The 25,191-nt window shown below is 33.1% G+C and overlaps 1 protein-coding gene across 2 annotated transcripts in view; it reads right to left on the minus strand.

Annotated features, from left to right (window-relative positions):
- LOC106878269 (sugar transporter SWEET1) overlaps positions 1 to 23,133 on the minus strand; it is a 50,673-nt gene extending 27,540 nt beyond the window's left edge. For both annotated transcript variants that reach the window (XM_014927443.3, XM_014927442.3), the window contains exon 1: positions 23,001 to 23,133. The gene's annotated coding sequence lies outside the window, so the exon portion shown is untranslated. The remainder of the gene's footprint in view (positions 1 to 23,000) is intronic.
- Between the last annotated feature and the right edge of the window lie 2,058 nt (positions 23,134 to 25,191).

The raw sequence follows: 25,191 nt of genomic DNA on the forward strand, positions 1-25,191 counted from the left end.
ATACATATATATATATATATTCCAAGATCAGACTGGAGCCTGGTGTTGCCATCCGGTTTCACCAGTCCTCAGTCAAATCGTCCAACCCATGCTAGCATGGAAAGCGGACGTTAAACGATGATGATGATGATGATGATGAAAGTTAGGGGTTGTGAATCCAACCCACTAAGGAATAATATCTATCCAATATACTGCCGGAAGGATACCCAATTACTATTACACTAGTGTTTTTACCAAGTGCAATAAATGGGTGCAGGTAAAAGGAAATTTTACCCTTAATTCATATAGCAATAAGAAAATGGAGGGGAATATGTGGTACTCATCAACTCGCAGACATTGTATTATGTCAATTTACCTGTTTATTTTTCAACTAAGAGGACAGGGCAATAAAAACAATATGCAAACACATATGACATATTATGTCATATCAGTAATAAAAAATTAAAAAGGACATCTAGTGACTGAAGAAGGGACAATGTCTTACAGCTGTTTCAGCCTAGTGGTGACATGCCTCTACTTTATCCCTTATTGTAGTGTGCTCGTGTATGTGTATATACATACACACGAATATTTATTTATATACGCATATAAACTTCTCGATAATTTATTTAGTGTTTGTATTGTTTATATACACACCATTTATATAAGTATATACAGGCATGTAAGTATGTATGTGTGTGTGTACGTATGTGTGTACGTATGTGTACATATATATAAGTATATAAATGCACATGTATGTGTATATGTATGTATATATATATACTCATGTCAAATTCATTTGACCGGTTAATGCTTGTCCAACCGTAGCTAAGCCAAGAGAGTTTAAAACAATTGATGACCAATTAGATGAGGGGACTGAACAGCAAAAATTACTCCTCCCCACTAGCAGCTTGATTCCAACTATCCACTACCAGCAGGATTCTAACTTCTCCATAAGCAGAAAATAACGGAGTATCTCATCGCAGGTTATATAAGTCTGGACATTATTATTATTATTGTTATTGTTATTATAACAATGCTCATGAAATATCTTTTTATATAAATTCCTCCATCATAAACAGGACTGCTGGAAATATAGCGATAGGAACAAATGCACCAGTCCTCCTTTCCAAAAGCAACTAAAGCTTATGTACCAGGGAACATGTATGTACGGGAATGCTTATATACACATATGTGTATGTATGTATGTATGTGTGGGTGGGTATATATGTGTCCTTATGCATAATAACAACAACAATTGACTCATTGGTGTGCGTGTATAGACGTTTCTGTATGTACATTTAAATGTACATATATATATATTCATGTATTTATGTTTATTTATTTATGTATATCTATATATGTCAAAGTATGCATGCATATGCATATAAATGCAAGTTTTTATGATTTTTATATGTTTTTTTTAATGTTTATATTTGTATATTGTAAATTAACTTCATGAACTTTGTAAATATCTGAAGAGGCCTAGAAAATTATACATGTACCTCTATTTCATCCATTTCAATTACTCCAGCTTACTGGAGTTATATAGATAGAATGAGGCATGTCACCACTAGCCTGAAACAGCTGTAAGACATTGTCCCTTCTTCGGTCACTAGATGTCCTTTTTAATTTTTTATTACAGATATGACATAATATGTCATATGTGTTTGTATATTGTTTTTATTGTCCTGTCCTCTTAGTTGAAAAATAAACAGGTAAATTGATATAATACAATGTCTGCAAGTTGATGAGTACCACATATTCCCCTCCATTTTCTTATTGCTCTCTCTCTCTCTCTCTCTCTCTCTCTCTCTCTCTCTCTCTCTCTCTCTCTCTCTCTCTCTCTCTATATATATATATATATATATATATATATATATATATATATATATATATATACATGTGGGCAGTGTCTGATGATTGTGCTGGGACATCAGACATGTTATAAAACAATATTTAGCATGTTCTCAGCACATGAAACTAAAAGTAGCACATAAAAGCATATATTGTGTTTAAGATGGAGTACTTTTTTGTTTGATCTTATCATGGACCAGTACACTATATACCTGTCTTCGTCTTTTATTTTTTTTTTGTGAATTCTCCCTGTATATATATATATATATATATATATATATATATATATATATATAAATAATAATAAAGGAGTTACAACGCAAAAACATATAAATTCAAATGAACATATTTATCTTCTTCAATATATATTTCAGTATAAAGAATTCATTAAGAGACTTAAATAAAAATTTCTTTACACATCATTCAGGAATAAATATAACATCACAAAAAATACATTCCGTTTAAAAACACAAACCATTCATGGTGAAAAAATTTCACAATTTGCTGGTAGTTAATTTATAATACATATATATATATATATATATATTGCATATTCAATATATTTGCACCTATACCCCATCTCTAACCATCCTTCACTCTCTCCATATGCTCATGCATCATCTATCCACTCACTTTTCCTGTTCTTCTGTCTCCAAGGCTCACCCTGATACCTTGTCACCACCACCTTTATCTACCTTTCCAGCTCCACTCCAATTACTCCTACCCATTCTTGAATAATGCAAGCAGCCATGTATCTTCCCTACAACAAGAAACCTATTTTAGTCTTTGCCTTCATCTTTAAACATTTACTAAGTAACATAGAGCTGCCTCTCTCTACAGGAGTCCTGCTAATTCCAAGGGTATATTTGTCTTGCTAGCAACATGGTGACCCCACTAGTGGTGATGCTACAAAAACGAAAAGCACACAATACAGTCTGTAAGAGGTTGTTGTTAGGAAGGGCATATAGCTACAAAAATCATGCTAAAGCAGACAATGGAGTACAAGAGTACAATGCAGTCTTCTCAGCCATCAGATCTGGTCAAACCACCCAATACATTGCAGAATGGAAGATGGACATAAAAAGGTGATGATGATTATATATATACATCTATCTTTTTTTCTATGGTTAGATGCTGTCCTGTCATCAATCCAGGCTAGTTTCCAAGCAAAGACATGTTTTTGTCAACTATTGTAAATATTTACAATATTTACGTTTACCAAATACACTTACAATGCTTTGGTCAGCCCAGGGCTATAGTAGAACACACTTGCCCAAAGTGTCATGTGATGGGACTGAATCCAACACCATATTGTTGGAAACAAACATTCTAACCTACACAGCTATGCCTGTGCATATATATGTATGTGTGTGGGCCTTTGAGTTTGCCCCACCACCACTGCTTGACAATCGGCGCTGGTGTATTTATGTCCCCATAACTTAGTGGTTCAGCAAAAGAGACCAACAAAATAAGTATGAGGCTTTAAAACAAATTAGTACTGGGGTCGATACATTCAACTAAAAATTCTTCAAGGCAGTGCCACAGCATGGCCGCAGTGTAATGACAAACAAATAAGAAGAATAAAAGATATATAAATATATTTGCACATACACAATTATAGATATTTAGATAAATTAATAACTGCCCACTTAGTTACTTTCACCAAACACTGACAGCTTATTTATAAGATGACCTATCATCAATATTCAGATATAATAATGAAACATCTCATTTTAAAATCAATCTTAATTCATACTTGTGCTACCAGAAGGTATAACAATGGGAAGTTCAATCACACAAACCTTTGCCAGTTCAAAGCAACATTACTACTGAACACTGATAACAAAATTAGCAAAGTTGCTTTCAATAAAAATAGCTTTTAACAGCAGGTTCTTGACATATTGTTCATGGTTAGCACCTCCATCCCTGTTCATCACTTGCTACATTTGCCTCAACCCTCCTGGCACTCTCCCCTCATGCTTGTATAACCTCCTCCCTCCATCACTCCTGGTCCACTGGCTGCATTATCACTTGATTCTTACCTTTTTTCCCCAGCTACTTCCACCCACCCTTATATAAATGTTGTGTATCTTCTCTATGTCTGCTTATTACTGGGATAAAATCAACTTTCCAGCCTCTCAAATATCCCCCCCCCCACCACTTAATTGAGAGGGCTTTTCTCTTTTTCCTTTTCTTGTTCTTTCCTGTCTTGCAAAGTACTTGGCAACTCATTAGTGCTGGTGGCATGAGAAAAGCAACCAGTACACAACGATGCTAAAGCTGATATGGAGCATGATGCAGCCTTGTGGCTCACTGGAGCCTGTCATACCATCCAACCTATTGTCAGCATGTAAAACAGACACTAAATGATGATGATTGATAAGGAACTTAATAAAATGTAAAAATGTATTAGATGCTAGTGATGTATAGAATCATCTAAGCTTTTCTGAATTAAGATGCTTAAATATCTATTGAACTGTACTTAATACATCTCCTACAAAATGATTACATAGTTATGATTGATGTTAATAATGACCTAGCCTAAGTTTGACAATATCACTTGTTGTCAACTAAAATAGAATTAATCAAGTTCTTTTTGACAATACTCTTCAAAGATAGATAAGCACATTGGAATACTCATTAACAAAGTATCATCAATTTTTTAATACGATTATAATTTTCTGGACAATTAATCCTATTTACAGTATTTATATCTACATAATATTTGATGAGTTTGATCTCTCATCATCCTCAGGTGCCTTATTTTAATGACCTAACAGATATGGACACTATTATCTTTAATCTATATGTATAAGAGAGAGTTTGTGTGTGTGTGCACATACATATGTTCCTTATGCATTTGAAAACTGAGTTGCTGATTTTGATGTATGTGGTATCGAAACATTCAGCAATCTTTTGGCTACCAAATAAATTTTATTTTCATTTACATATTTTCTATGTTATCTCAACAACCAGCTTTAGTTATTTGAAAGACATTGCTCAACAACGACCAGGTTTCATTAGAAAGTGAAAATAGTTTCACACTTTCAATTTGAACTAAAATTACAAAGTGTTGCATTACGAGAGTGACAATGTGTGAATAATGGAAGTAATGTTTCTCCGAATTAGTCACATCTGTACTATATAATAAAGAAAGCTGCTAATCATCTATCTATATATATTAGGTCATCCTATAAGTAATGCCGTTATTTTCAATTGCATGAACTGTAAGTCAGAGGGAGATGGGATAAACTATCTGCATCAACTTGCTATAAAAGCAGACAGTAATCTAACTTTGTCCTTATTCTTAGTGCAAGTCTTGAAGAGTGCAGTTCGATTTTAACAGTTATTTTTCCAAAGCTATAATGGAAGTGGCAAAGGAGCATATTCGGCATATTTTGCTTTATGAGTTCAATAAAGGTAACAATGTAAGAGAAAGTGCAAGGAATATTAATGTAGTATATGAGGATCGGACAATAAGCACAAACCAGTCTCAACTGTGGTTCCAAAAATTCTGAACCAGAAACTACAGCCTAGACGACAAGCCTTGTCCTGTAAGATCTGTAGAGCTCAATGAGGATATCCTGCAAAACCTGGTGGAACAAAATCCCATCGTAACTGTTGAGGAAGTAGCAGAGAAGCTTGGATTTTATCATCAACCAGTCATTCAAATCAGTGCTAGAAGAAAAGCGGCCATTTTTGGTTTTATAATGAAAGGTATCTTCCATCAGGATAATGCTCAGCCGCATACAGTGAGGATGACATTCCAAAGCCCAGACATTGCCTCATCTGATTATCATTTATTCTGCAGTCTTCAAAATCATTTGAACAGAAAAAATATGAATTCTGTAGACAAGGTCAGAATAGTAGTGGAGGAGTATTTTTCATCACGGACAAGTGAATTTTGGAAGAGGGGCCTTGCAAGTCTACCAGATAGATGGAAGAGCATTGTAGAAAATGAAGGAGAGTATGTTTAGATTAAAAAATAACTTTGTTTATCTCAATTTTGAAAAATAAAAGAAGTATAAAAAAAACTGCAATATTCATGGGATGACCTAATAAAGGCTACCAAGCAAACTACGTTTTTGGCACAACTCTTTCTTATTATTAAAATAGCATCAGAAACGAGGTTGGGTCGCACAATTTTGAGGTCATTTTCAGGCAATATTTCTATTTGCTTCTAATGTTTCACTTTTGTCCAATGTTTTAAGCATGTGTAAAATTCTACTTGGACAAACATTTATGAAAATGTACACATGAATATTGTATTAAAATAAGCCACAACCCAAAAATTTCATTAAAAGACATCCATATCTCTATATGTTATGAGGAAACAGTCATTCACTCTCTCTCTCACATGCACACATACATAGAAGAAGATGTATGCATGTGTATTTATGTATGTGTATATGAAGGATGTGTGTGTGAGAGAGAGGGAGAGAGAGAAAGAGCGAGTGAGTGCCGCTTACACATATACACAAAAAAAATACATACATGACAACACACATCTTCACTTACTCTCTCACACACACACATCCATTTCATATACATGTACATACATCTTTCACTTTCTGCTCTCACTTCAAAGCAAATGTAGCCTTTTTGCTTTCTCCTCTCTTTCAATTTTTGCTCTCTGGGGGAAAGGGTATTAAGTGTTTCTTTAAGAAAAATTAAGCTTCAAAAAAATATATATATATTTCCCAGATTTGCAATCTCTATTTTTCTATGTGGATAAAAAAAAAAAGATTCAAAAAAAGTTATAACTTAAATTGCAGTGGGGACGGAGGGAAATTAAAATTTTGAAAGCATGATTTCTGGGGAAAATCATATTGACCCCTTTTATACGATGAAACAATACACAGTTTGTGATCCCTCTTAAGAACAGAAAGCACTATCATGCAAATTGTACCTTCCCCACGTTCACTTTTAAACAAACAATAACTTCCATTACACCAGTAATCCAGTTCACTATATACCAGCTGTGCTGATTCTGCCGATAAGAAAGGAACAAATAATATAATGTAGCTGTAGGTCATAACACCAAGGCAATGCTGAGATGCATTGCTAATTTAGAAATAAAGTTTCCTAATTTAAATTCAGTCTGAGACTATGGACACACAGAAATAAAGAAATAATATTATGATGACAAAGTTGAACGCATAGTGTAGATATAAATATAGCAAATATGCACGCTAAAGATGAGGCTAACAGTTCATAAAATTATAATCTTTATTAACAACCCATCTCAAATATTCAGAGATTTAATAATTTTTCATACAAGTTACAATGATTTACATTACAGTAACTTTCCATAGATCTAAACTCTACTTCATCTCATTTGACCTAATCATTTACTGCAGATCTTCAATCCCCAATTTATAGTACTGTTTATGAAGCATACACTATACACTTATATTACATATCCATAACTGTAGAATTGTCATTTCTTACCTCCAGACAATAATTTTTATGCTCAGTACATGATGTTCAAACTTTCATACAAGTTAATACTTAATATCCTGTGGACTATATTTAACTAGCCTTTTTCTCCCTCAAATTGTTGCAAATAATATACTTAGACATTAATTTTCCATATTTTGATATGATAACCATAACATTTCTGACATAATACACATTGTCCTATGACAAGTGAAGTCTTTGACATAAACAAAGATATCTTCTTTAAACATTTTCCAGTTTGTTTGACAGATTTCAATGCACCATTCTTTTAACTTACAATGTGTTTTTTTTTTTTTTTGCTCTACTTAATTACAAAACAAAGTCACTTACCTCAGCTAGATGAATTTTCATAACCCTTTACAATTAAATCAATTCTACTTTGAGTAAAGCCAAGTGAAACCGTATTTGTGGCCATTGCCAGTGTTATGTAAATGGCAACCATGAAATCATAGTTGTGGTCATTGCCAGTGTCATGTAAATGGCACCTGTGCCAGCTGCATATAAAAAGTACCATTACACTCTTGGAGTGATTGGCATTAAGAAGGACATCTAGCCAAAGAAACTATGCCAGATCAGACTGGAACCTGGTGCAGCTCTCTGGCTTACCAGTTCTAGTCAAACTGTCTAACTCATGCCAGCATGGAAAGCGGACGTTAAATGATGATGATGAACTTACGCCCATTCTTCCAAGACAAGATCTTATCCTGATATTCTTTGACAGAGAACTGATTCAATGAAAATTAGATTAACTTACAAGCCTAGTTGATCACTTAGTCCTGAACTCTGGACTATAACAATGGAAAAAAAAAGGTTGAAGATAGAATTATGATGAACAGCCAAAACTACATTAAATCTCACACTTTTAATAATTCACACAACATATCAAATAAGAAGAGCTTAAGCCAGACACGAGCTACCTTTTTTGAGAAGTGGGCTGCATAAAACATGACTTGTCATCAGGCAGGTTGCACTACTAAAAAAATTCAAGCTAATTTTTCATTAGGTAGAAAGTCCTATGGGTTACAGGTTAATCATGATTAGCTCAAATAGTAGTAGCATTTATTTGCTGTTAAAATATTATTATATCAATAATATTCTTCATACCACTGAATATTTTTTTTAATAATTAATTCAGATACTCTAATCATTCAGCAAATATATTCATAGTATTTATCAAAGTATTGAGATCATTTCTTTTGCAGCTTCATTTATTTCCTTCTTACATCTCGTGAATATTCTGAGAATGAGTATAACTCTAACTTGTTGATGGTCTGTCAAGAAATCAACTCCTCAGACAGCGTACAGACAATGAGAATCTGGCATATTCCCAATTACAACAGCAACATATGCCATTATTTTGGACTGCAGAAGCTTTCAAGTTTTTTCTTAGAAAAAAGCTGCTTTTATATTCAGGTAGAATTCCTGTTGTAGAATTTTAAAATCAACTGCTACTCTTTAAAACAATTCAAATTTCCTAAGATAAATCAGTTTTGGTGGTTCTTTCTAAATCTATCATTGAGATATACTGACGGAAGTAATCAGATATCTTTGAAGACAACAGCAAGAATGAATAAGTTGGACATAAAAGTATTGTAATTCTATTCTGCCGAAGTAGACAGATTAATTAAGAAGTGGGTTTATTTTTCTCCAGTTAAAATGTATAAAATGTTCATAAGTTACATATGGAAGTTGCTCGGAAGAACCCCAGTAGATTTTACTGCCAAACCAATACTACATACCTCTAGTCTTCCACTGTTTACTCCAGTCAGAAAAAGAAGGAAAAAAAAAAACAGAAACCATCCCTATTTGTATTTTGTTAGGTGTCTTAAGTCTTTCATAATACAATGTCAATGGAAGCTTTCACTCCATGATATAAAATCTATCATAACAACTACAGAACAACTCAAAGATTTTCTGTGTCAATGTACATAGTAATTATTTAACTTTGAATTTAATTATTCATCAGATAAAATCTGTAGATGATATACTTTAAGACAATGGATATATAATGTAAATTTAACTTCTCCACAATTTGTGACACTTTGTGTTGTAGCTTTACTGTTTCTAATTATTAAAATACCAAGTTGTAAGCATGACTCAACTTCAGCTAGTATTCTTCTATAAACATCAAATCTTGTCTTATTTCAGGCCTAACTTTTTGTTAGCTTGCTTTTATTCTTGTAACACTAACAACTAAATTTCAATTTATTTTTAATGTTATTCACAGAATTTGAAATAAATGCTTAAATCTTTTACCAGCTGGCATTAATATTTCTAATATCAATTTATCCTACAACCTAATTTTTCTCTCTCTTCCATATGCAATGCATTGTAGCATGAACATTCTTAAAAATCACAGTATACATCCAAAGCTTACAAAATTGTAGTTGGACCAAGATTCTAACAACAATCCTAAATTAGTAGCATCCACTAACTCTCATTAGTTCTAATCTAAGCACCAAGTAGATCACCACAGTAAAGCAACATAGCAAATGTTATTTAATCTGATGTCAATCCTGATTTAGTAGAGCTATTGTCAAAGGCATTCCAACCATGACCACCTGTTTTATCTTTTCTTCTTTACTTAGGAGTCTATGTAAGAATATATTCTCCAGAAATACATAGAGTGATCTGAAGGAAATTTAATTACTATTTCTAACAAAGTCAAGTAGACATGTTAGAGTACATCTACAATCATGAAGATGTACTCTGTAATTCGGATAGGCAAACCTGAAAGATCAAGCACTGCCAAATTTTCAAATTCAAACACATGCATGCTATCATTTTATACATTACTTTCATTTTAAAAGCATACAAAAAAAAAAACAACTTATATTAAAACACAAAATATATTTGGGCTTTATATTTGATTTACCATGTGTTATCTACAACAACTTGTGGCAAATGTTATAAAATAAGTGGTAAACTATCACAGGACTGAGTCAATGACAACTTTATTCCTTGACTTAAGCAGTTTCACTTCACCTGTATTATTATAATAATGAAAAAAAAAAACATGAACATTACATCATAGTTTACCACTTTGACAAATATTTCAGTTCAAATGTACATTTTCATGATTTAGTAATATACAGTGGTCTGAGAGGGTCTGTGAAGGCCATAAATACTGATGCTTCCTCCAGACTGAGCAAACAGACAAGAAAGTTGATAAAAGTTTGTAAAATAAAATAAGTTTGGACTATCAGAATTCATCTCTACCCATGGTACATGAAATAATTTTATTCTAATAAAGAGTTTCTAATGCTAATGTCTAATCTGTACCAAGTTTGAAGTAGTTTTATATTATATAAGCTTCTTTAACCATACATGTGTTATTTATTAATGTGGAATACATTACATTTCAGACAGATTTGTCCTTAGAGAATTCTGGATTTTCTTTTCATAATTTTTTTTTATATATATAATGAAAACCAGTTAACATCATATTTTAAGTAAAAAGTATTTTTTAATATATCAAGAGATATTTCAATAGCAGTATTTTACTACTGTACAGGAGTCTACATATAGTAGTTGTTAACAATTTTTTAATGAAGACCTTTTAACTTTTGTTAGAGGATGAATAAGAGACCTACTTTGAAGGTTATGAAGTCAGTCATGCTACACATTCAAATGATTGCTTACCTGTGTGAACAATTCAGATGACCCTTTCTTTAATGTATTAAAGCGAAAGTTAACCAAAATGTTTGCACCATAAAATTTTCTATCTTAACCCTTTAGTGTTCAGATTAATTTGTCAAATGTAATGCTTATCTGTTCACATTAATTTTGATTTATTCAGGTTCAAGTGGGATGTTCACAATATTTGCTTGTAACTTTGTTAATTTTCTCCATACAGATTTGAAATTTTGTAAATGGGTGCTTATATGCCAGTGGTTTATAGTTACGTAATTTTAGCTGATCTTTCTGATTAAATTTGACTTTCATGGGCAGGTAAATTTAATTAACAGGTGTAAAAACAATAACACTATGAATAAACACTAAAATTCATATTCTTAATACATTTTACCTGTTTGATTTGTTAATAAAATTATCCCAGATGTCAACTGCCAACAATTTTACATTTTTCAAGATGAGGTACATTAATTTGAATTAATTAAAATACAGGTAGGGAAGGCACATGGCTCAGTGATTAGAGTGTCGAGCTTACGATCGTGAAGTTGTGAGTTCAATTCCCGGACCGGGTTGCATGTTGTGTTCTTGAGCAACACACTTTATTTCATGTTGCTCCAGTTAACTCAGCAGTAGAAATGAGTTGCGACATCACAAGTGCCAAACTGTATCGGCCTTTGCCTTTCCTTTGGATAACATCAGTGGTGTGGAGAGGGGAGGCTGGTATGCATGGGCGACTTGCCCGGACTTGTGCCTTGGAGGGTAACTTTCTAGGTGCAATCCCATGGTCATTCATGACCAAAGGGGGTCTCCTCCTCAAAAAAAATACAGGTGTAATTGGTACAAGATTTTATTCTTTCTCTATATTTCACTCAAACATTTTCATTGAAAATGAAGTACAAAACTCTTTTACTAGTCAATATACCACTGGCTATGTACTCTTATACAATTTAATGAGTTCATTTACGTAACAGAATGCATCTAATAAAAAAAACTCATTAATAGGTGAGACAAAGGTGAATACAGGTGTGTAACATACTGAAAATTAATATGTATTTATAATAAAATGAAAAGTAATATATGATAAAATAATAGTTATGACATATTTCTGTCATGAAACTGCCCAAAGCACCCTTTACACAAGGGCACTTTGCAAAAGGAACACATATACGAAGTCTCAATCTGATACCCTTTTGCAGTTTTTCTTTTTTGCAGTGAAAACAGTCTGCAAACTTTTTTCCTTCCATTTATTCTTCCACTTTATGGAAGTCAATATTTTCTCTGTTGACATCCACCTCAGTTAATTTTGCTTTTCTCCCAGTTCTGTGCTTTCTGGAAGAAAAGCCCTCATGTAACTGAGATGTGATGTCAACCTGAAATTTCAAATGGTCGTAGTCCTTTGGTAGCAGAGGTACCTTGTGGCTTTTTACATATACAACATATGAATTAACTATAATTAAATTAACTAAAAACCACAAAATGTGACACCACCATTTCTTCCCAGGTTGACCAACTGGGTAATAATACCGGATATTGGTCAGATTTATCAACCCCACTCATATATTTGTTATAACAAATATTCACTAGGGGTTTTCCCTTAGTAGACAGAAATAAAATCTGTCTTTTGTCTTTGAAAGCTGTAGCTAATAAATTTTCCTTTAGCATTTGAAAAATGACCCCTCTTTTTAAAAATTTTGTTTTCATTTCATGGGGTAACTTTTACAGTTTGCCTATAACAGTATTGCATGTGAAAGTACTTACATGGGCAAGATTTTTTGCCAAAGCCACTGAAGAAAAAAAACAGTCAAAATAGAGGTGTCGGTGCTGATGGTGAAATGGTTCAGTAAGGGACTATACTACATCATGTCCCAGTCCATATGGTCTGCTTCCATTATATTTCTTACTTGTGTAAACATCGAAGTTTACACAATATCCAGTGTCTGATTCACAAACTTCCCATACCTTGATCCCCCCATTTAGTGGGTTTGGCAGGCATGTACTGCCGAAAATGTACTCTGCCCTTATAGCCTATCATGGCTTCATCTACACTGAGATTTTTCCCAGGTACATACACTGTTTTATAACTACTAAGGAGTAAATCAATTACAGGATGTACTTTGTACAGGGGATTGTAGTTTCGGTCATTTTTGCTGGGGCATTAGAAGAATGAATTAAATGTAAATACTGAGATATACAGATCACCATACCTTATATCAGGACTCCAGTAGTTCCACAGTCGAGGCAGCTGTTTAACACCAAACATAATATTGATTGTAAAAAATGCTCTCATTTCCGCAGTACAAGCTGGCTGCCATAGTGGATTGTTTCTTCCGTGAATAGAAATTATATGTTGTGCATATTTGTTTGTTTCCTCCGTAACATTTTCAAAAAACTTTCCAGTAAAAATAAAAATAGATAGCCCAATGGTTGAGCATCAGGAGGTAAAATGTGTTGTGGACCAGAGTTTTCTGTGAAATTAGGAATAGTGATTGGTGTTGTAAGCTTTGACCATGTTGCCATGTTTATATCATTTTCATCACTTTCATTTTTATCACTTTTGTTCTCAAAATCTTCCTCATCCAACAAATATTCACTAATATCGATATCAGATTTGTCCGAAAACAAAATACTCGTTTTCATTTATATTTCATTTATATTTTCTATATTATCAGGAGTAAAACCTTCAGAGTCAGAATCGCTACTTACTGACACCATTCCATTAAAAACTAAGGTACAGACTTCTCTTCAAACTTTCAAAAAAACCATTATTTTCAAAATTGATGTTGCTTACATTAAGACCAGCTGATTAAATATTTTTCTTTCCTTTGTAAAAATAAATTTCATCCAAGCTGTTCAAAATGTTAACTTGTAATTCAAATGGTTAATTACCAGAATATCTCTTTAAAATATCTTCTCAACTTGCTTAATGGGGATCCCAAATAATATTACCATCTACTAAATATAATTCTGGAACTTTGTCACTCCTAAGCTAGCAGTTCTCTGACCATAAAATGTGTTTCATCCAAGAATACTAAATTGGTGACTGACACCATTCTCCAAAGGTCTACCTGTTTGCATTTTTCACATAATCCAAAATCTCAAAGTTTGCAAGAGATTTAGATGCTTATATTTCCTGGAGGAATCATCAACTAAGAGGTAATTACCTATCACTGCAAAACATGAGATGACCATCAGGAAAACAAAAAATGCTTTCATGTACCATATATCCTGCAAACTTTCTCACCTCTCCAATCACAGCCGAGTATTCTGGTCCTTTGTCAAAAGGCTTCTATATCTAAGATGAATCCTTAAATCACCATTGTTAAATCAAGGAGACTTTCTAAGTAGCCCTTGCATATATAAAGCATCCACATTTGACTCCTACTTGGCTTCCAACTCCACTCAGCACACATAACAAAACCCCTTCTCTGTTCAACCTGTCCCATTACATCAGATATATCCAGTCACCAAGTGTGAAACTTAACTGATTACATCAATCCCATTACTCTCCAAGAATATATTTCAAAATTCCCATCAATCTTGTCTTTCTTGCTTTCTGTAAGGAATTATCCATATGAAAATATGCAATAGTGAGTACTGTTCTCAAAAAGAGGTAGCCTTTCTGACTCTGCACACTAAGAATCTATCACAAGACAAGGGAGCCTCTATGTGGTTGTTTGACATTCTAGAAATAGTCAAAGCTCCCTCAAAGTATGCTTTACCATCTTAAAAAAGAATACATTGGATAAATTGCTTTTAGGTGACCTGGACATAAAAAAAAATCTACAGAATAGTCATAATTGGAATGCTTTTGATCAGAACTTTGCTTGATTACAACTAACCTAGGACAAAACAACATCTCAAAAATAAATGGAAACAATCATAAACAACCACTTTCTTTATGTACTTCAGTTTCTAACAATGACTATTTACACAGGCATTATTTTCACAGTTTCAGCAACTCATGTTTGATTTGCATTGTTTTCATTAACAAAGATCTTGACAACTGACCAATAAAAACAAGACAGCCTGGTCTTTTTCAATAATGCCAATTATTAGATATAACAAAGAAACAGTCTTGCAAACACTTCCTAACTCATTACATATAAACAACACAAATTAAAACACTAGTCATCATCACTACAATCTCTGATGATCGCTCATCAAATTCATAATTCATGTTGTTGCTAAAACTGCATTTCAAAAACAATGCTTCTTCTCCTGAAAATCTAGTACATTCTTCAGTTTTGATCAATTGCTTATTTGCCACAAAGCTCATACATGAGACTGTATTACTACAACTCAACTACAACAACAATACAAATTTTCTAGACTCTATAATACAAATTGTAAGATTCACTTATCAATCAACTACAACTCCAGCTTTATATATGTTCATCTAAACTAGTGAGCTACATATCCCCTCCACCCAAATGTGTCTCACCCTTCAGGCCCTGCGCTAAACATTTACCCGAATCAATCAACATATTTCCAACTTTCTAGAATTCTCTCCTTATTCATAATTTTTTTTTTTTTTTTAAGTGTTGCCCTTATATAAGTTTAACCTGAATATCAACTAATTTAACCATGTCAATGTGGAAAAGCCAGCAATTATGGGCACCTGTTGTTCTCCTAGAAAATAATTTCTAATATAGGTACAAAGTCTGAAATTTTATGGGAAGGAGTAGTTGATTACATCTTCCAGTTCTCAGCTGGTACTTATTTTATCGAACCTGAAAGGATGAAATGTAAAGTTGACCTCGGCAGGATTTGAGCTCAAAATGTAAAGTTGGAAGAAATGCTGCTAAGCATTGAGTCTGGCTTGCTAATGATTCTGCCAGAAACCTTAAATGGTTTAAAATTTTGGCACAAGGCTAGCAATTTTAGGGGGGGGGGAGTTAGTTGATTATGTCACACTCCTCCCCTTCAAACTGTACTTATTTTATTGATCCTGAAAGGAGGAAAGACAAAATCAACCTGTGGAATTTGAATTCAGAACCTAAGAACCAGAAAAACACCACCAAGTTTTCGTCCAACATGCTAACAATTCTGTTGGCTTGTCACCTTCCTTCTAAATAATAAAAGATAAAAAAGTAAATGCTTTCAGTGGCACCAGTGACTATATGTTTATGGTACTTTAGTTTGTTAAAAAAAAAAAATTACACAAACTTGCTGTATTTTTGTTTTATGATATTTTCGATGTTTCTATTAATACAAGCTGTGCAAATTAAAACCAAGTTGCTAAAGTTGTGAGAATATTGCCTGTGTATGGGAACTTAAGGAGAGGTGAAAGGTGGTATTATGTTGTTCCATTGTTCTGGAACATTATCATTATTATTTTAATGTTCACTTTCCCATGCTTGCATGGATCAGGCAGTTTATCAAGGTAGATTTTCTCTAGCTGGATACTTTTCTTGTTGTCAACCCTTACCCATTTCTAAGCAAGATATTTCCCCATAGCCTTACATATTTCCACAGAATATTGGAAACAAGTGACACTCATTTATGTCTGTCACATGATGTGAAGATGAGGAGATGCAAACATACACATACTCACACATATATATGCATATATACAGGGTGCGGTGAATAGACTGTCTAAATTAAGCAAAAATGAAAATAACACTGACATCTCATTTTAACAGATATATTTACCAAAATTACAGAAAAATATCTTGAAATACTAGAGAGTAAATTTATTCAATAAAACTACCATTGGCTTTAACCACAGCCTCCAAACGACTTTGGAATCTCCTGCAGCTCTTCTGGATGGTCTTCTTGTTTAAGTTTGTGAATCCTGCCATAATTCTTGCCTTCAGTTCATCTTTAGTGTTACAAAGAGTTTGTTGGTCTTTTGCTCAACTGCACCCCACACATAATAATCAAGGGGATTGCAGCCTGGGGTGTTAGGTGGTCAGATGTTAGTGATGATGTAGTTACATAAATTGTCTGACAGCCATGACTGGGTTCTCCTGCTTGTATGGCATGGTGCAGAGTCCTGTTGCCAGACATAGGGTCTTCCAGCAGCCGCCCTCTTCACTCAGGGCAGCACTACCTCCTCCAGGCACTTGATGTAGCCTCCATGTTGAATGTGAGGTTGTGTGGGAAGATGGAGGCATAACGTTGCCATTACTAGTGATCACTTCAAACACCATGATGTCGACTGGATGTTTGATTTTTATCACTTTCGGTACATGTCCTCAGATTGACACCCAAACACTCTGAAATGTTTGTATTGGAGCTTTCAGCGTTAATACCAAGAATTACAGCATGTTGTTTCTAAATGTCTGGCAGAGTGAATTGCATCATGGTGCTGTTTTTTCTCACAGGTGGTGCCCAACTAACCCTACTATATTGCGTAGTTGACAAAATCAAAAACAAGCAATGTGTATGCATGAAATTAAAAATATAAAATGGTGATAATTTACCCATCGCAACCAGTATATATACATATATATATACACATATATATATGTGTATACACACACACACACACACACATATATATATATATATACCCACACACATATAAAATAGGCTCCTTTTAGTTTCTATTTCCTAAATCCACCTACAAGGCTATAATAGAAGACACTTGCCCAAGGTGCCAAAAAATTACCTTTTCATATTGTCAGTTTACAGTATATGATTACGATTATTCTCTGGATTTTTCCAGCAGTATTTCTTTTTCTATTATTAGATGCATTGAAGATAATTTCTTGTGTAACATGCAGAAGTGGTGCAGTCTTGTTCTAGATTTTCTGCTTAGCTTTTAATACAAATATTTAGAAATAAAGAATATTGTCAATGTAATGAGAGTCTCTCAAAATAGAAAAATCAACTTGAAAGTGATAATGGAAGCGTATGGGAAATAAGTTATATCTTAATGTACCATATTGCTTTAAATCTGTAAGTAACTTGTTATTTATAACAAGTGTCACATACAATTTCTCATAATACAGTTTATTAATTCACAAAACAGAGACAAAATACATAAAATTACCAAGTTTCAGTGATTTTCCCATTGTTCTAGAGCAACAGCTCTAGAATATTACAAATAATATTGACAGGTATACTGTGATAATGTTACTATGTAAGGTTAAATATTGACAAAAAGTTTTATCTCGGCTAACCAATATTTACTACAAAGTGTTTGCATGATTTAAAATATAAATCCATTTTATAAACAACATTCAAGATAATTAGTCAAGAGTATTATTTTCATATCAATAAAATAGAGTAAAATGATATTTATCAAAATAGTTTGGATTCTATATATTTTTTAGCTAGCTGTCATATTGAAATGTATCAGCTGTGTACCAATGTGGTTAGCTGGCAAGCAAATGCAAAGAAGAGAAAAAGTTATATTTACTGAATATCAATTATTATATTTAGTCTAGTGTTTATTCAAATACTGCAATTTACAGGTGTGAAAATGACGACAGCTTGGCATATAGTCAGACCATCATAAATAAGCCACAAAAGATGATCATTTCAAAAGAAAGGGAAGCAAAGGTAGATTTCTTTCAATAGTAGATCAGAGATAGTTAAACATTTCTACTGGTGGAAAGAAAACTTCAGATAATAATAGAAACAGCAGATGCTAGAGAGAGTGGATTCTACATAAATATAGGCATTTTCTTTAAAGAAATAGATGTAACATAAGAGAATAGACTAAACAGAGAAGGGCTACAAATAGAGGACAAGAAATTTGAGGTCTGTGTTTTAGAAGATAGAAAGCAGATTTAAGATTGGGCCAAAGTCCATGGATGTTAGTGTAGAGATGTAAAAATAGTTCAGCTGATTGTTGTTCTTTTTATTAAAATTTTCCACTTTTTTTTTAGGTAAATAGGGGAGCAATGAAAAACTATGCTCCGTAAGGTGCTGTTATATTGATCAAAAATGACCTATTCCAGTATATTTTAATGAGTTTAAAAGGATAGACTAGTAAAATGAACTTGATATGAGTTGAAATAAAAACTGTGAAGTCCTTTATGTGTCATTTTTTTTTACAACTACTTCTATACAATCAACCATTACCTTTTATATTTTCAAAATTGAAAATATAAAAATTCCTACATTTATCTGTACAAATTATTAACATCTGAACAAGAGCCAGTTTCTAATTTTCAACTAAGTAGATTAAGGCAGCAATGTCATATGACACCTAACATTCAACAGGGAAGCCAATAGCTGCTATATGTTTACTGATTAGGGAAGTAAAATAAGTGATATTTAATTTAAGATACATTAATCGTAAACTAAAACTACTAGCACAGATAAAATCAGGTTGCAAGTACATCTGTATACTTATGAAATTTACTTCACAATCACATGGATTTGGGCTTGTTCCCCATTCTATGGTACGTCAGATATTTGACTTCTACTATAGCCAAGGACTAAGCAATGCCTAGTGAAATGAATTAGTAGATGGAAACTGAGAAAAGCTTATCATATGTATCTAAATCTAACTATATATCTATGTGTGTGTGTGTGTGTGTATCCAAGCATATGTGTGCCTGTTGTTCCTATGTGTCCTTATTCACACTGCTCAAATAGAATTGGTGTCATTATCTACAGTCTCTGGTAAGAAATAATCAATAGTTTTAGTTTGTTCATTACTTTCAATGTGTGAGGACCAGTGAAATGAAAATATCTTACTTAGAAAGCAGGCAATGGTTGGTGACAAGAAAAGAAAATCCTTAAAAAAAATCTGCACTAGCAAGTTTCAATTAATCCATGCCTGCATGGAAACGGACATTAAAAGAATGTGATCATGATAATGGTGATAAAACATTGTTAATAATTATCTGGTATTGTTATTCTCATGGATTGATCTTGGGAACTATCCTCAGTGTAATGAACCCTTCCCTGACCATATTTGAAAGAACTTTGTAAAATAACATTTTCTTTACAGAGTTGATACGTAGAACATATCAAAAACCTCTTACATAAAATTATGAAGGAAGGGTTAAATTTGGACAGTCAATGTAAGACAAGTTAATTATAACTAGCTACTTGGTCACAAACCAGCATCCAACCTAACAAATACATACACTATGTTGACATTTTCATAACTCTCTACCAGGTTTCTTTACTCTATGATTATATGCCTGCTTCCTATAATACTAAACTCAATCTAGCAATACCTTAATTTCTAAGGCTCTGACATTCATAAATCATCCATGTCTTTTTATTAAAATTTAAGAGAAAAAAATATACTCTTTGATATTTCATATATGAATTTTCACTACATTATTGTAAAACAGCATCAGAAACTATATAAGGAACCGCCTTGTCTTTTAATAATAATAATAATAAAAAAAAAACATGAAGAGGAGACGTTGCCAATGAAATAAAGGTCACTCAAACTAGAAGGATAAATTTGAAACTGATGATAGAAAGGTGTGGGAGAAGGGTACAGTTAGTGCAGAATTGGAAGAGATTTGAGTATTTGGTAGGAATACTTTACAGGGAAGAAACTTTCGCATGGTGACAGTCCTAAAAATGAAGAAATTGATTTAACATATGGTATAACACTTAGAGAGAGAGAAACAATACTGGTGTCAATAAAATGATAAATGAGCTTATTGAGTAACTTAAGGTGCTAGTTGAGTTCAACTTGGAAGTTCATTATAATAATGATAATAGGCACAGCATAAAACTATGCCAGTGTGTGATGATTTTTAGCCAAGAACTTAATGGTGGAAAGTTTCCTTTTGACTATAGTGTAGAATGCCAGTGACCAAAATATCAAAATATTCAGGCCTTATAGAGAATTGTAGTAAAGGTCTGCAGTATCTTTTGATACCAAAGATTAAGTGGTAAAATTCAAGATGTCTAATGAAAATCTATTAAGTTATATGGTCATAAGCAGAGGGTGTGTGATGTGATACTTCTTTCTTGAAAATATACCAATTGTGTTTTGGTAGTGTGAGCAGTCCCAGGTCAGCCCTGATTGAAATTCAAGCCATAACATTCTTATCTATCAGGGGATCAATGTATCCTTCCATAGTTAATAGGGTATGATTTGAAAGAGAATTGGTTGCTATGTTTGACAAGTTAAGCAACTGTATAGAGACTCTCCAATGTTGGTGTGAAAAAAAAAAAAAAAAAAGAACGTACTATAAAAACATCAGAGAATAATGTTAAGGTCCTCAACAACCAAAGAAGTTAATGTTTAGAGAGAACTATTGACATTAGAAGCACACAGAATGTGCCATCATGTCTGTTTTCTAACATGATAGGAATTGGGAAGTCAGCTTTGTAGCTTTCTTACTTGGAATACAAAATTATTTGATGAAAAAGCAAAAAAAAAAAAAAGCATAATAGGTAACAAATATTGGTTTTAAATTTTGGCACAAGTCTAGCAATTTCAGGGTGGGGTGGGGTGTAAGTCAATTATAATGATCCCAGTGCTCAGCTGGTACTTATTTTATCGACCCCGAAAGGATGAAAGACAAAGTCAGCCTTGGAAAAATTTGAACTGTAAAGATGGATGAAACACTACTAAGTATTTTGCCAAGCATGCTAATAATTCTGCCAGCTCACTGCCAGCTCACTTTACCGAACATGAAAAAGAAAACTTACAAATAAATTTGTGCCTTATTTCCAAACACATAATCAATTGAAATAGTATGACTGATTGTATCCAATTTCAATTATAGCATTAACTTTCAGAGTTTCAGTAAAAATTATTTCACTAATTTAATTGGTCAATTTCTCTAAAAGGCAATAAATGAAAAGGGAGGGGATGATTTTAGCATATATTGAGGATAAATTACAACTGTCATCATAACTAAAGATTAGAACATTATTTTAGTTTTAATCCCAACTTCATGAATATTTCACGATTTTTGTTTTTTAAAATTCAGCTCAGTGTAAGAAAAAAGAAATCAAATGAGTAGAACTGATATCCCCCAAAATCTTTTAATATTCTATAGGGCATAAAAAAAAAGAAAGAAAGAAAGTTAATTAAAACAATGACTGATTTAAAGTGAAATTATTTAAGGTATTGGAACCAATCAGCAGCATAAAATTATCCCTTAAAAGAGATAACTTTAGAAAAAAAGTTCAGAATACAAGAGAACAAGAGCAACATTTTATTTCCGGACAATAAAACATACACTGAGATGGAGAAAATGATTGAGATGAAAATATATCGCGAAGTTTAGAAATAATAATGAAAACTTGTATATTTTGGGGGAGTGAGGGGGATGAGGAACATGGAAAAAGTCAGCATATGGTCAACACGGAAATTTTTTTTCACAGACTGGAAGAAGTAAAAAGTATTTGTGAAAACTTCAGCATTTTTGATTGTGTCAGCAGAAATTATTCAAGTTAGAGAATGCCTAATATTCCCTCGACACAAGTTCTAAAAGCTTTATAAAATGTATGGAATTCGAAATTATAAAGATATTATCATCATATTTTTATATATATGTTTAAAAAAATGTCTGAAACCTGAATTTAAAATAATATCGTTGAATCAGTATCTCCATTCAAACAAAATATTTACAAATATAAATGGAAAAAAAATCTTCATAGTATCTTGCAAATCGTGTTTATAATAATAATACGTTGGCAATACTGAAACTATAAACAACTGTAGACTTTTAGCGTGTGTGTATGTGTGTGAGTGTGTGTATTATACACATTTTCTTTCTGTTGTTAATCGGGTTCTATTTTATTCTATCGCTTCAAACAAACATTTCAGTGTTTATCTGTCAAATATTCATTTACAAATATTCCGATGTACATATCAAGATACGGTGTGTTGTTTGTGAAACCTCGGACCCCACCCACCAAAAAAAAAAACTCTAGATATATTAACGGGGAAATTTAAGGAGAAAAAAATTGTTTACTTATTACCTATCGATTATATAATTTATCTTAGTCTCTAACAATTAAAATCAAACATAATAGGATGCTGGAATAAAATACATATAGAAACATGTTTATGGTTGGTTTCAGGAAAACATTTGTTAAAAAGCAAATAATCCAGACAACAGAGGTAGCAACATAAGTGAAAAGATAAAAAAAATAATAAAAGGGATAAATCAATTACAAACGCTCACCATAACAGGCACACCTGACCACCAACAACAACTAATGCTGTCATTCTTCGATTCTGTTCAGCTTTGTCAAGTGTAATGCTTCCACGTCAACAAAAATTAACGGAAACAGATGGGAAGCATTTCAATGTATGGATGACCAAACTAGTTACAAAATTAAGTTTTTATTCGTGCTGAAATGATACTGTTTAATATAGCTTAAATTTATTTTGGATACACTTCCCGGTCTCTCTCTTTCTTTTTATACTGGAAAATTATTATTTTTTTTATATTGCTCGAGATATTTCAGTGAATTCACCATTTTCTTCTATTCCACTGAATTTTTAAAACGTTTATTACTTCAGTCATCAGGTTCCTTTTCTTTGAATTTCAAGCCTTGCATTTATATTATCAAATATTTTTATTACTTGTTTAACCAGAATCAGTCCCGTTCCAACAGACATATAATCGAAGGCGTTCCAGCCATAACCATCATGTCCTTTATCTAGGACTGTGCTATCACATAACGTCTTTTTTATCTTATTTTTATTTTATTTATTTATTTATTTTAGTGTAGGAAACATTTGGATCTGATTTGACGGTGATTTGGCTCAATGGGAGCTGACGTCTGTAGAGAACTGAGATGTCGCTGTGGTAGGCCCCTTCATCCCACAGGTCTTTGCGGTCTGTCTTGCGCCTAAATGTTGGTCGTTTCGCTCGTTGCACCGGCTCGGATTAATAACCCTCAGTTCTGGAGGCGGCGGGATTATCTCGCAGTGATAGAAAGAGGCCAGTTGGGCTTACCCTCTGTTTCTGGGGTAGGTGCCTCATTTGCGACATCACAGTCTGTGACTCTTTGGTCCCTCCCTAATCTTGGAGCTGCAGTAAACCGCTAAGTTCTTGTTATCGTTGGCAGCTTGCCTCACAGAGATGTTAGGTGATGTCCCTGAGGGTGCTTGGCTTTTTCAACAGTTTAGCCTTGTCATCGGCCGTGGTAATGCTGCGAGCGTGCTGGCTTGCTTCAGTAGGTTCCGTTGGATCTACTGGTGTACTTGTGATGTACGACCAATTGAAGCACTTAGTATTACATTGATGTTTTTAAAAAATTTTCTCTTCTGCATTCCTTTTTTCCTCTCTCCCCTTCTCTTTTTTCTCCTCTTTTTTCTTTTCTTTGTCTTTCTTTTGTAAGAATATATGGAAGAATCATGACTATTGTTTAGGATTTGTATTTTAATGTGGTTTTGTATTACGTATTATATATATATAATAAAAGTTTATCAATAAACAAAACAAACAAAAATTAGTTGATCAAATTTTCAAATAGGATCTCCTTTGGATTACGCAAAATCACAAATTTGCAGGGAAAGGATATAGTCGATCGAATCTACACGAGCAATACCAGATACCAAGGCAAAGCTGATCCTGGTGGAATTTAGAAGGAACTAAATAGTGTACGTAATTAACGTAATCAATCCGGCATTCTAAGGTTTCCAACACTCAACTACTTTATTAAAAGAAAACGATATTACTGATGAGGTTCATAAGAATTTCATGCTAATCCGTTTTTTAAAAATATTTTATTAATTTCTTATTTATCTATTGAATATTTTTCAAGGGAAAAGATAAGAAGTACTCCCTTTGCAGGCCCTTCACATACTACTCACATAGATGGGTTTATATTCTGCTGATTTTTCTTTTTCTCTGATTGATGCTTATAAGAAAAATACGAACAAAGTTCAACAGCGCAGCAGTTCTGGGATAGAAAAGTTTGAGTAAGGTGTCTAAAGCGTGATTGTAAAAGGAATAACTGCAGTATATCGTTCCTTTTAAGATACATTGTCATTTTATAAGATTTTGCTGGCAAATTTTAAAATCAACATAAACATTCATTTACATGATTAAACAAATAAAATGTGAGAAGTTTGGAATAGTCTGAATTTTAGTCTTGCGATGTTCTGGGTTCAAAGCCCTACGGGGTCGATTTGGCCTTTCGCCTCTAAGGTCAATAAAATATATTTAAGTTAAATACTGGGAGCAATGGTGCCGACTAAATTCTCTCTTCTTTCAAAATTGCTAGCGTTGTGTTGGCGTCTTCTGTCAGTGATGTGAGACCAATGTTGTCCCGTGGTATGTAACTTTCACAGCCTTAACTAACATATTTCGTATGCTCACATAAATGTATCCATATTTATGTGCACCAGAGTGCACCATTTAT

This window comes from Octopus bimaculoides, chromosome 1 (genome assembly GCF_046866305.1).
Source record: "Octopus bimaculoides isolate indiv1 chromosome 1, ASM4686630v1, whole genome shotgun sequence".
Classification (NCBI taxonomy): Eukaryota; Metazoa; Mollusca; class Cephalopoda; order Octopoda; family Octopodidae; genus Octopus; species Octopus bimaculoides.